This window comes from Somniosus microcephalus, chromosome 19 (genome assembly GCF_052327205.1).
Source record: "Somniosus microcephalus isolate GS21.2 chromosome 19, FLI_Smic_1.0, whole genome shotgun sequence".
Lineage (NCBI taxonomy): Eukaryota > Metazoa > Chordata > Chondrichthyes > Squaliformes > Somniosidae > Somniosus > Somniosus microcephalus.
The window spans coordinates 22,773,557-22,786,382 of NC_141005.1; the positions used below are offsets into that span (position 1 = coordinate 22,773,557).

Sequence of the window (12,826 nt, forward strand, 5' to 3'; positions counted from 1 at the left end):
CTGCTCTTTCGACATTCTTCTTTGTTCTGTTGCTGTTTGTCCCTCCGAGTTTTCTATGCACCTTGTCTCTCCTCTCTGCTGCTGTGTCCTGGTGGCCCTCCGCCAGTGTGTGTATTTTGGCTATCTTATTTTCTTCTTCTGCTTATTTCGGCCCTGTGTCTGGAGCCCCTTGCATTTGTGTAGCAGCAGGAGAATGTGCAGCGAAGAAATGGTCAAAGGAAAGCGAGAGAGAGAGAGAGAGAGCAGCAAAAAGGATGTTGATTGATTAAGAGCAGTGTGTGCGCGTGTGTGTGCAAAACGTTGAGCAGCCTGTGGCGGCAGCAAAAGCCTACTGCACCTGGTATTCCCAGGCGGTCTCCCATCCAAGTACTAACCAGGCCTGACTCTGCTTAGCTTCCGAGATCAGACGAGATCGGGCGCATTCAGACTAGTATGGCCGTAGGCATATGCTGGCTGGCTTTCTCTTTACTTAAAGCTGTCGCCCATTTTTTTCTCTTCTACGCATTCATACAAGTATTCAACACTCAATTTACATTTACAAATTTTACTCCTCCCGCAACCCCCCACCCCCCCTCCACCTCTTCTTGCTGCTCTGCCTCCCACACAAACAAACTACAAGCCCAACCCTTCATTGCCTTCTATTCAAATATTACATCAAATAAACATGCTCAAACATCAAGTCTTAAGGGCTGTAGCATCTTTCAAACTGGACAAATACCCAGGCCCGCATCAAATCTATCCCACACTCTTAAGGGAAGTAAGACACCAAATAGCACAGGCTCTCACCATCATTTTACAATCCTCTCTGGCTACAGGTGTGGTGCCCGACCACTGGAGGACTGCTAACGTGCTACCGTTCTTTCAAAAGGGAGAGAGGGATAGACCGCATAATTACAGGCCAGTCAGCCTAACCTCGGTGGTGGGAAAATTATTGGAAAAAGTTCTGAGGGACAGGAGAAATCTTCATTTAGAAAGACACGGATTAATCAGGGACAGTCAGCATGGATTTCTTAACGGAAGGTCGTGTCTGACTAACGCAATTCAATTTTTCGAGGAGGTAACAAGGAGGGTCGATGAGGGTAGTGCCTTTGATGTAGTCTATATGGATTTTAGCAAGGCTTTTGATAAGGTCCCGCATGCCAGATTGGTCACGAAAGTAAAAGCCCATGGGATCCAAGGCAAAGTGGCAAGTTGGATCCAAAATTGGCTCAGAGGCAGGAAACAAAGGGTAATGGTCGAAGGGTGTTTTTGTGACCGGAAGGCTGTTTCCAGTGGGGTTCCGCAGGGCTCACAGAATCACAGAAACCCCACAGTGCAGATAGAGGCCATTTCGGCCCATCGAGCCTGCACCGACTCAGTACTGGGCCCTTTGCTTTTTCTGGTATATATCAATGATTTGGATTTGAATGTAGGAAGTATGATTAAGAAGTTTGCAGATGATACAAAAATTGGCCGTGTGGTTAATAATGAAACAGAATGCTGTAGACTGCAGGAAGATATCAATGGACTCGTCTAGTGGGCAGAACAGTGGCAAATGGAATTCAGTTGGAATACACAATAAATGGTAGGACACTGAGAAATGCAGAGGATCAGCGGGACCTTGGAGTGCATGTCCACAGATCCCTGAAGGTAGCAGGACAGGTAGATAAAGTGGTTAAGCAGGCATACGGGATACTTGCCTTTATTAGCCGAGGCGTAGAATATAAGAGCGGGGAGGTTATGCTTCAACTGTATAAAACACTAGTTAGGCCGCAGCTAGAGTGCCGCGTGCAGTTCTGGTCACCACATTACAAGAAGGATGCGATTGCACTAGAGAAGGTGCAGAGGAGATTTCCGAGGATGTTGCCTGGGCTGGGGAATTTTAGTTATGAGGAAAGATTGGATAGGCTGGGGTTGTTTTCTTTGGAACACAGGAGGCTGAGGCGAGACCTAATTGAGGTGTGTAAAATTATGAGGGGCCGAGATAGAGTGGATAGGAAGGACCTATTTCCCTTAGCAGAAGGGTCAATAATAGATTTCAAGTAATTGGTAGGAGGTTTACAGGGAATTTGAGGAGACATTTTTTCACCCAGTGAATGGTGGGGGTCTGGAATGCACTGCCTGAAAGGGTGGTAGAGGCAGAAACCCTCATCACGTTTAAAAAGTACTTGGATATGCACTTGAACTGCCGTAACCTACAAGGCTACGGACCAAGTGCTGTAAAGTGGGATTTGGGTGGATTGCTCTTTGTCGGCTGGCACGGACAAGATGGGCCGAATGGCCTCCTTCTGTGCTGTAAATTTCTATGATTCTGCCTGATCATGTGACATCTGCCCACACGACTTCTACAAATGTTATTACATTGTAGCCAGGATTGTTTAGTTTCCAATTCCGCCCATTTTGAAGCCAGGTCTCCGTTATAGCTACTATTGCATAACCCCATGTGGCAACTTGCGCCTGCAACTCGTCAATCTTATTTGTAACGCTCCTCGCATTAACACACATGCATTTCAACAGCATGCTAGTTGGCTTTGCTTTTTTCCTGAATTTAACTGCTGCTCTTTCTACATTCTTCTTTGTTCTGTTGCTGTTTGTCCCTCCGAGTTTTCTATGCACCTTGTCTCTCCTCTCTGCTGCTGTGTCCTGGTGGCCCTCCGCCAGTGTGTGTATTTTGGCTATCTTATTTTCTTCTTCTGCTTATTTCGGCCCTGTGTCTGGAGCCCCTTGCATTTGTGTAGCAGCAGGAGAATGTGCAGCGAAGAAATGGTCAAAGGAAAGCGAGAGAGAGAGACAGAGAGAGAGAGAGAGAGAGCAGCAAAAAGGATGTTGATTGATTAAGAGCAGTGTGTGCGCGTGTGTGTGCAAAACGTTGAGCAGCCTGTGGCGGCAGCAAAAGCCTACTGCACCTGGTATTCCCAGGCAGTCTCCCATCCAAGTACTAACCAGGCCTGACTCTGCTTAGCTTCCGAGATCAGACGAGATCGGGCACATTCAGACTAGTATGGCCGTAGGCATATGCTAGCTGGCTTTCTCTTTACTTAAAGCTGTCGCCCATTTTTTTCTCTTCTACGCATTCATACAAGTATTCAACACTCAATTTACATTTACAAATTTTACTCCTCCCGCAACCCCCCACCCCCCCTCCACCTCTTCTTGCTGCTCTGCCTCCCACACAAACAAACTACAAGCCCAACCCTTCATTGCCTTCTATTCAAATATTACATCAAATAAACATGCTCAAACACCAAGTCTTAAGGGCTGTAGCATCTTTCAAACTGGACAAATACCCAGGCCCGCATCAAATCTATCCCACACTCTTAAGAGAAGTAAGACACCAAATAGCACAGGCTCTCACCATCATTTTACAATCCTCTCTGGCTACAGGTGTGGTGCCCGACCACTGGAGGACTGCTAACGTGCTACCGTTCTTTCAAAAGGGAGAGAGGGATAGACCGCATAATTACAGGCCAGTCAGCCTAACCTCGGTGGTGGGAAAATTATTGGAAAAAGTTCTGAGGGACAGGAGAAATCTTCATTTAGAAAGACACGGATTAATCAGGGACAGTCAGCATGGATTTCTTAACGGAAGGTCGTGTCTGACTAACGCAATTCAATTTTTCGAGGAGGTAACAAGGAGGGTCGATGAGGGTAGTGCCTTTGATGTAGTCTATATGGATTTTAGCAAGGCTTTTGATAAGGTCCCGCATGCCAGATTGGTCACGAAAGTAAAAGCCCATGGGATCCAAGGCAAAGTGGCAAGTTGGATCCAAAATTGGCTCAGAGGCAGGAAACAAAGGGTAATGGTCGAAGGGTGTTTTTGTGACCGGAAGGCTGTTTCCAGTGGGGTTCCGCAGGGCTCACAGAATCACAGAAACCCCACAGTGCAGATAGAGGCCATTTCGGCCCATCGAGCCTGCACCGACTCAGTACTGGGCCCTTTGCTTTTTCTGGTATATATCAATGATTTGGATTTGAATGTAGGAAGTATGATTAAGAAGTTTGCAGATGATACAAAAATTGGCCGTGTGGTTAATAATGAAACAGAATGCTGTAGACTGCAGGAAGATATCAATGGACTCGTCTAGTGGGCAGAACAGTGGCAAATGGAATTCAGTTGGAATACACAATAAATGGTAGGACACTGAGAAATGCAGAGGATCAGCGGGACCTTGGAGTGCATGTCCACAGATCCCTGAAGGTAGCAGGACAGGTAGATAAAGTGGTTAAGCAGGCATACGGGATACTTGCCTTTATTAGCCGAGGCGTAGAATATAAGAGCGGGGAGGTTATGCTTCAACTGTATAAAACACTAGTTAGGCCGCAGCTAGAGTGCCGCGTGCAGTTCTGGTCACCACATTACAAGAAGGATGCGATTGCACTAGAGAAGGTGCAGAGGAGATTTCCGAGGATGTTGCCTGGGCTGGGGAATTTTAGTTATGAGGAAAGATTGGATAGGCTGGGGTTGTTTTCTTTGGAACACAGGAGGCTGAGGCGAGACCTAATTGAGGTGTGTAAAATTATGAGGGGCCGAGATAGAGTGGATAGGAAGGACCTATTTCCCTTAGCAGAAGGGTCAATAATAGATTTCAAGTAATTGGTAGGAGGTTTACAGGGAATTTGAGGAGACATTTTTTCACCCAGTGAATGGTGGGGGTCTGGAATGCACTGCCTGAAAGGGTGGTAGAGGCAGAAACCTTCATCACGTTTAAAAAGTACTTGGATATGCACTTGAACTGCCGTAACCTACAAGGCTACGGACCAAGTGCTGTAAAGTGGGATTTGGGTGGATTGCTCTTTGTCGGCTGGCACGGACAAGATGGGCCGAATGGCCTCCTTCTGTGCTGTAAATTTCTATGATTCTGCCTGATCATGTGACATCTGCCCACACGACTTCTACAAATGTTATTACATTGTAGCCAGGATTGTTTAGTTTCCAATTCCGCCCATTTTGAAGCCAGGTCTCCGTTATAGCTACTATTGCATAACCCCATGTGGCAACTTGCGCCTGCAACTCGTCAATCTTATTTGTAACGCTCCTCGCATTAACACACATGCATTTCAACAGCATGCTAGTTGGCTTTGCTTTTTTCCTGAATTTAACTGCTGCTCTTTCTACATTCTTCTTTGTTCTGTTGCTGTTTGTCCCTCCGAGTTTTCTATGCACCTTGTCTCTCCTCTCTGCTGCTGTGTCCTGGTGGCCCTCCGCCAGTGTGTGTATTTTGGCTATCTTATTTTCTTCTTCTGCTTATTTCGGCCCTGTGTCTGGAGCCCCTTGCATTTGTGTAGCAGCAGGAGAATGTGCAGCGAAGAAATGGTCAAAGGAAAGCGAGAGAGAGAGACAGAGAGAGAGAGAGAGAGAGAGAGAGAGAGAGCAGCAAAAAGGATGTTGATTGATTAAGAGCAGTGTGTGCGCGTGTGTGTGCAAAACGTTGAGCAGCCTGTGGCGGCAGCAAAAGCCTACTGCACCCGGTATTCCCAGGCAGTCTCCCATCCAAGTACTAACCAGGCCTGACTCTGCTTAGCTTCCGAGATCAGACGAGATCGGGCGCATTCAGACTAGTATGGCCGTAGGCATATGCTAGCTGGCTTTCTCTTTACTTAAAGCTGTCGCCCATTTTTTTCTCTTCTACGCATTCATACAAGTATTCAACACTCAATTTACATTTACAAATTTTACTCCTCCCGCAACCCCCCACCCCCCCTCCACCTCTTCTTGCTGCTCTGCCTCCCACACAAACAAACTACAAGCCCAACCCTTCATTGCCTTCTATTCAAATATTACATCAAATAAACATGCTCAAACACCAAGTCTTAAGGGCTGTAGTATCTTTCAAACTGGACAAATACCCAGGCCCGCATCAAATCTATCCCACACTCTTAAGAGAAGTAAGACACCAAATAGCACAGGCTCTCACCATCATTTTACAATCCTCTCTGGCTACAGGTGTGGTGCCCGACCACTGGAGGACTGCTAACGTGCTACCGTTCTTTCAAAAGGGAGAGAGGGATAGACCGCATAATTACAGGCCAGTCAGCCTAACCTCGGTGGTGGGAAAATTATTGGAAAAAGTTCTGAGGGACAGGAGAAATCTTCATTTAGAAAGACACGGATTAATCAGGGACAGTCAGCATGGATTTCTTAACGGAAGGTCGTGTCTGACTAACGCAATTCAATTTTTCGAGGAGGTAACAAGGAGGGTCGATGAGGGTAGTGCCTTTGATGTAGTCTATATGGATTTTAGCAAGGCTTTTGATAAGGTCCCGCATGCCAGATTGGTCACGAAAGTAAAAGCCCATGGGATCCAAGGCAAAGTGGCAAGTTGGATCCAAAATTGGCTCAGAGGCAGGAAACAAAGGGTAATGGTCGAAGGGTGTTTTTGTGACCGGAAGGCTGTTTCCAGTGGGGTTCCGCAGGGCTCACAGAATCACAGAAACCCCACAGTGCAGATAGAGGCCATTTCGGCCCATCGAGCCTGCACCGACTCAGTACTGGGCCCTTTGCTTTTTCTGGTATATATCAATGATTTGGATTTGAATGTAGGAAGTATGATTAAGAAGTTTGCAGATGATACAAAAATTGGCCGTGTGGTTAATAATGAAACAGAATGCTGTAGACTGCAGGAAGATATCAATGGACTCGTCTAGTGGGCAGAACAGTGGCAAATGGAATTCAGTTGGAATACACAATAAATGGTAGGACACTGAGAAATGCAGAGGATCAGCGGGACCTTGGAGTGCATGTCCACAGATCCCTGAAGGTAGCAGGACAGGTAGATAAAGTGGTTAAGCAGACATACGGGATACTTGCCTTTATTAGCCGAGGCGTAGAATATAAGAGCGGGGAGGTTATGCTTCAACTGTATAAAACACTAGTTAGGCCGCAGCTAGAGTGCCGCGTGCAGTTCTGGTCACCACATTACAAGAAGGATGCGATTGCACTAGAGAAGGTGCAGAGGAGATTTCCGAGGATGTTGCCTGGGCTGGGGAATTTTAGTTATGAGGAAAGATTGGATAGGCTGGGGTTGTTTTCTTTGGAACACAGGAGGCTGAGGCGAGACCTAATTGAGGTGTGTAAAATTATGAGGGGCCGAGATAGAGTGGATAGGAAGGACCTATTTCCCTTAGCAGAAGGGTCAATAATAGATTTCAAGTAATTGGTAGGAGGTTTACAGGGAATTTGAGGAGACATTTTTTCACCCAGTGAATGGTGGGGGTCTGGAATGCACTGCCTGAAAGGGTGGTAGAGGCAGAAACCCTCATCACGTTTAAAAAGTACTTGGATATGCACTTGAACTGCCGTAACCTACAAGGCTACGGACCAAGTGCTGTAAAGTGGGATTTGGGTGGATTGCTCTTTGTCGGCTGGCACGGACAAGATGGGCCGAATGGCCTCCTTCTGTGCTGTAAATTTCTATGATTCTGCCTGATCATGTGACATCTGCCCACACGACTTCTACAAATGTTATTACATTGTAGCCAGGATTGTTTAGTTTCCAATTCCGCCCATTTTGAAGCCAGGTCTCCGTTATGGCTACTATTGCATAACCCCATGTGGCAACTTGCGCCTGCAACTCGTCAATCTTATTTGTAACGCTCCTCGCATTAACACACATGCATTTCAACAGCATGCTAGTTGGCTTTGCTTTTTTCCTGAATTTAACTGCTGCTCTTTCGACATTCTTCTTTGTTCTGTTGCTGTTTGTCCCTCCGAGTTTTCTATGCACCTTGTCTCTCCTCTCTGCTGCTGTGTCCTGGTGGCCCTCCGCCAGTGTGTGTATTTTGGCTATCTTATTTTCTTCTTCTGCTTATTTCGGCCCTGTGTCTGGAGCCCCTTGCATTTGTGTAGCAGCAGGAGAATGTGCAGCGAAGAAATGGTCAAAGGAAAGCGAGAGAGAGAGAGAGAGAGCAGCAAAAAGGATGTTGATTGATTAAGAGCAGTGTGTGCGCGTGTGTGTGCAAAACGTTGAGCAGCCTGTGGCGGCAGCAAAAGCCTACTGCACCTGGTATTCCCAGGCGGTCTCCCATCCAAGTACTAACCAGGCCTGACTCTGCTTAGCTTCCGAGATCAGACGAGATCGGGCGCATTCAGACTAGTATGGCCGTAGGCATATGCTGGCTGGCTTTCTCTTTACTTAAAGCTGTCGCCCATTTTTTTCTCTTCTACGCATTCATACAAGTATTCAACACTCAATTTACATTTACAAATTTTACTCCTCCCGCAACCCCCCACCCCCCCTCCACCTCTTCTTGCTGCTCTGCCTCCCACACAAACAAACTACAAGCCCAACCCTTCATTGCCTTCTATTCAAATATTACATCAAATAAACATGCTCAAACATCAAGTCTTAAGGGCTGTAGCATCTTTCAAACTGGACAAATACCCAGGCCCGCATCAAATCTATCCCACACTCTTAAGGGAAGTAAGACACCAAATAGCACAGGCTCTCACCATCATTTTACAATCCTCTCTGGCTACAGGTGTGGTGCCCGACCACTGGAGGACTGCTAACGTGCTACCGTTCTTTCAAAAGGGAGAGAGGGATAGACCGCATAATTACAGGCCAGTCAGCCTAACCTCGGTGGTGGGAAAATTATTGGAAAAAGTTCTGAGGGACAGGAGAAATCTTCATTTAGAAAGACACGGATTAATCAGGGACAGTCAGCATGGATTTCTTAACGGAAGGTCGTGTCTGACTAACGCAATTCAATTTTTCGAGGAGGTAACAAGGAGGGTCGATGAGGGTAGTGCCTTTGATGTAGTCTATATGGATTTTAGCAAGGCTTTTGATAAGGTCCCGCATGCCAGATTGGTCACGAAAGTAAAAGCCCATGGGATCCAAGGCAAAGTGGCAAGTTGGATCCAAAATTGGCTCAGAGGCAGGAAACAAAGGGTAATGGTCGAAGGGTGTTTTTGTGACCGGAAGGCTGTTTCCAGTGGGGTTCCGCAGGGCTCACAGAATCACAGAAACCCCACAGTGCAGATAGAGGCCATTTCGGCCCATCGAGCCTGCACCGACTCAGTACTGGGCCCTTTGCTTTTTCTGGTATATATCAATGATTTGGATTTGAATGTAGGAAGTATGATTAAGAAGTTTGCAGATGATACAAAAATTGGCCGTGTGGTTAATAATGAAACAGAATGCTGTAGACTGCAGGAAGATATCAATGGACTCGTCTAGTGGGCAGAACAGTGGCAAATGGAATTCAGTTGGAATACACAATAAATGGTAGGACACTGAGAAATGCAGAGGATCAGCGGGACCTTGGAGTGCATGTCCACAGATCCCTGAAGGTAGCAGGACAGGTAGATAAAGTGGTTAAGCAGGCATACGGGATACTTGCCTTTATTAGCCGAGGCGTAGAATATAAGAGCGGGGAGGTTATGCTTCAACTGTATAAAACACTAGTTAGGCCGCAGCTAGAGTGCCGCGTGCAGTTCTGGTCACCACATTACAAGAAGGATGCGATTGCACTAGAGAAGGTGCAGAGGAGATTTCCGAGGATGTTGCCTGGGCTGGGGAATTTTAGTTATGAGGAAAGATTGGATAGGCTGGGGTTGTTTTCTTTGGAACACAGGAGGCTGAGGCGAGACCTAATTGAGGTGTGTAAAATTATGAGGGGCCGAGATAGAGTGGATAGGAAGGACCTATTTCCCTTAGCAGAAGGGTCAATAATAGATTTCAAGTAATTGGTAGGAGGTTTACAGGGAATTTGAGGAGACATTTTTTCACCCAGTGAATGGTGGGGGTCTGGAATGCACTGCCTGAAAGGGTGGTAGAGGCAGAAACCCTCATCACGTTTAAAAAGTACTTGGATATGCACTTGAACTGCCGTAACCTACAAGGCTACGGACCAAGTGCTGTAAAGTGGGATTTGGGTGGATTGCTCTTTGTCGGCTGGCACGGACAAGATGGGCCGAATGGCCTCCTTCTGTGCTGTAAATTTCTATGATTCTGCCTGATCATGTGACATCTGCCCACACGACTTCTACAAATGTTATTACATTGTAGCCAGGATTGTTTAGTTTCCAATTCCGCCCATTTTGAAGCCAGGTCTCCGTTATGGCTACTATTGCATAACCCCATGTGGCAACTTGCGCCTGCAACTCGTCAATCTTATTTGTAACACTCCTCGCATTAACACACATGCATTTCAACAGCATGCTAGTTGGCTTTGCTTTTTTCCTGAATTTAACTGCTGCTCTTTCTACATTCTTCTTTGTTCTGTTGCTGTTTGTCCCTCCGAGTTTTCTATGCACCTTGTCTCTCCTCTCTGCTGCTGTGTCCTGGTGGCCCTCCGCCAGTGTGTATATTTTGGCTATCTTATTTTCTTCTTCTGCTTATTTCGGCCCTGTGTCTGGAGCCCCTTGCATTTGTGTAGCAGCAGGAGAATGTGCAGCGAAGAAATGGTCAAAGGAAAGCGAGAGAGAGAGAGAGAGAGAGCAGCAAAAAGGATGTTGATTGATTAAGAGCAGTGTGTGCGCGTGTGTGTGCAAAACGTTGAGCAGCCTGTGGCGGCAGCAAAAGCCTACTGCACCTGGTATTCCCAGGCAGTCTCCCATCCAAGTACTAACCAGGCCTGACTCTGCTTAGCTTCCGAGATCAGACGAGATCGGGCGCATTCAGACTAGTATGGCCGTAGGCATATGCTAGCTGGCTTTCTCTTTACTTAAAGCTGTCGCCCATTTTTTTCTCTTCTACGCATTCATACAAGTATTCAACACTCAATTTACATTTACAAATTTTACTCCTCCCGCAACCCCCCACCCCCCCTCCACCTCTTCTTGCTGCTCTGCCTCCCACACAAACAAACTACAAGCCCAACCCTTCATTGCCTTCTATTCAAATATTACATCAAATAAACATGCTCAAACACCAAGTCTTAAGGGCTGTAGCATCTTTCAAACTGGACAAATACCCAGGCCCGCATCAAATCTATCCCACACTCTTAAGAGAAGTAAGACACCAAATAGCACAGGCTCTCACCATCATTTTACAATCCTCTCTGGCTACAGGTGTGGTGCCCGACCACTGGAGGACTGCTAACGTGCTACCGTTCTTTCAAAAGGGAGAGAGGGATAGACCGCATAATTACAGGCCAGTCAGCCTAACCTCGGTGGTGGGAAAATTATTGGAAAAAGTTCTGAGGGACAGGAGAAATCTTCATTTAGAAAGACACGGATTAATCAGGGACAGTCAGCATGGATTTCTTAACGGAAGGTCGTGTCTGACTAACGCAATTCAATTTTTCGAGGAGGTAACAAGGAGGGTCGATGAGGGTAGTGCCTTTGATGTAGTCTATATGGATTTTAGCAAGGCTTTTGATAAGGTCCCGCATGCCAGATTGGTCACGAAAGTAAAAGCCCATGGGATCCAAGGCAAAGTGGCAAGTTGGATCCAAAATTGGCTCAGAGGCAGGAAACAAAGGGTAATGGTCGAAGGGTGTTTTTGTGACCGGAAGGCTGTTTCCAGTGGGGTTCCGCAGGGCTCACAGAATCACAGAAACCCCACAGTGCAGATAGAGGCCATTTCGGCCCATCGAGCCTGCACCGACTCAGTACTGGGCCCTTTGCTTTTTCTGGTATATATCAATGATTTGGATTTGAATGTAGGAAGTATGATTAAGAAGTTTGCAGATGATACAAAAATTGGCCGTGTGGTTAATAATGAAACAGAATGCTGTAGACTGCAGGAAGATATCAATGGACTCGTCTAGTGGGCAGAACAGTGGCAAATGGAATTCAGTTGGAATACACAATAAATGGTAGGACACTGAGAAATGCAGAGGATCAGCGGGACCTTGGAGTGCATGTCCACAGATCCCTGAAGGTAGCAGGACAGGTAGATAAAGTGGTTAAGCAGGCATACGGGATACTTGCCTTTATTAGCCGAGGCGTAGAATATAAGAGCGGGGAGGTTATGCTTCAACTGTATAAAACACTAGTTAGGCCGCAGCTAGAGTGCCGCGTGCAGTTCTGGTCACCACATTACAAGAAGGATGCGATTGCACTAGAGAAGGTGCAGAGGAGATTTCCGAGGATGTTGCCTGGGCTGGGGAATTTTAGTTATGAGGAAAGATTGGATAGGCTGGGGTTGTTTTCTTTGGAACACAGGAGGCTGAGGTGAGACCTAATTGAGGTGTGTAAAATTATGAGGGGCCGAGATAGAGTGGATAGGAAGGACCTATTTCCCTTAGCAGAAGGGTCAATAATAGATTTCAAGTAATTGGTAGGAGGTTTACAGGGAATTTGAGGAGACATTTTTTCACCCAGTGAATGGTGGGGGTCTGGAATGCACTGCCTGAAAGGGTGGTAGAGGCAGAAACCCTCATCACGTTTAAAAAGTACTTGGATATGCACTTGAACTGCCGTAACCTACAAGGCTACGGACCAAGTGCTGTAAAGTGGGATTTGGGTGGATTGCTCTTTGTCGGCTGGCACGGACAAGATGGGCCGAATGGCCTCCTTCTGTGCTGTAAATTTCTATGATTCTGCCTGATCATGTGACATCTGCCCACACGACTTCTACAAATGTTATTACATTGTAGCCAGGATTGTTTAGTTTCCAATTCCGCCCATTTTGAAGCCAGGTCTCCGTTATGGCTACTATTGCATAACCCCATGTGGCAACTTGCGCCTGCAACTCGTCAATCTTATTTGTAACGCTCCTCGCATTAACACACATGCATTTCAACAGCATGCTAGTTGGCTTTGCTTTTTTCCTGAATTTAACTGCTGCTCTTTCGACATTCTTCTTTGTTCTGTTGCTGTTTGTCCCTCCGAGTTTTCTATGCACCTTGTCTCTCCTCTCTGCTGCTGTGTCCTGGTGGCCCTCCGCCAGTGTGTGTA

General features: G+C 46.6%; 5 non-coding genes across 5 annotated transcripts; all 5 read right to left on the bottom strand.

The window, feature by feature from the left end:
- Positions 1 to 325: 325 nt before the first annotated feature.
- On the bottom strand, positions 326 to 444 carry LOC147103689 (5S ribosomal RNA). Its single transcript, XR_015072728.1, has one exon. It is a non-coding gene; the product is annotated as a 5S ribosomal RNA (ribosomal RNA).
- A 2,429-nt stretch (positions 445 to 2,873) lies between these two features.
- LOC147103690 (5S ribosomal RNA) lies at positions 2,874 to 2,992 on the bottom strand. Its single transcript, XR_015072833.1, has one exon. It is a non-coding gene; the product is annotated as a 5S ribosomal RNA (ribosomal RNA).
- Positions 2,993 to 5,433: 2,441 nt separating this feature from the next.
- On the bottom strand, positions 5,434 to 5,552 carry LOC147103691 (5S ribosomal RNA). Its single transcript, XR_015072796.1, has one exon. It is a non-coding gene; the product is annotated as a 5S ribosomal RNA (ribosomal RNA).
- Positions 5,553 to 7,967: 2,415 nt separating this feature from the next.
- LOC147103692 (5S ribosomal RNA) lies at positions 7,968 to 8,086 on the bottom strand. The gene has a single exon (XR_015072739.1). It is a non-coding gene; the product is annotated as a 5S ribosomal RNA (ribosomal RNA).
- Positions 8,087 to 10,503: 2,417 nt separating this feature from the next.
- LOC147103693 (5S ribosomal RNA) lies at positions 10,504 to 10,622 on the bottom strand. Its single transcript, XR_015072640.1, has one exon. It is a non-coding gene; the product is annotated as a 5S ribosomal RNA (ribosomal RNA).
- Between the last annotated feature and the right edge of the window lie 2,204 nt (positions 10,623 to 12,826).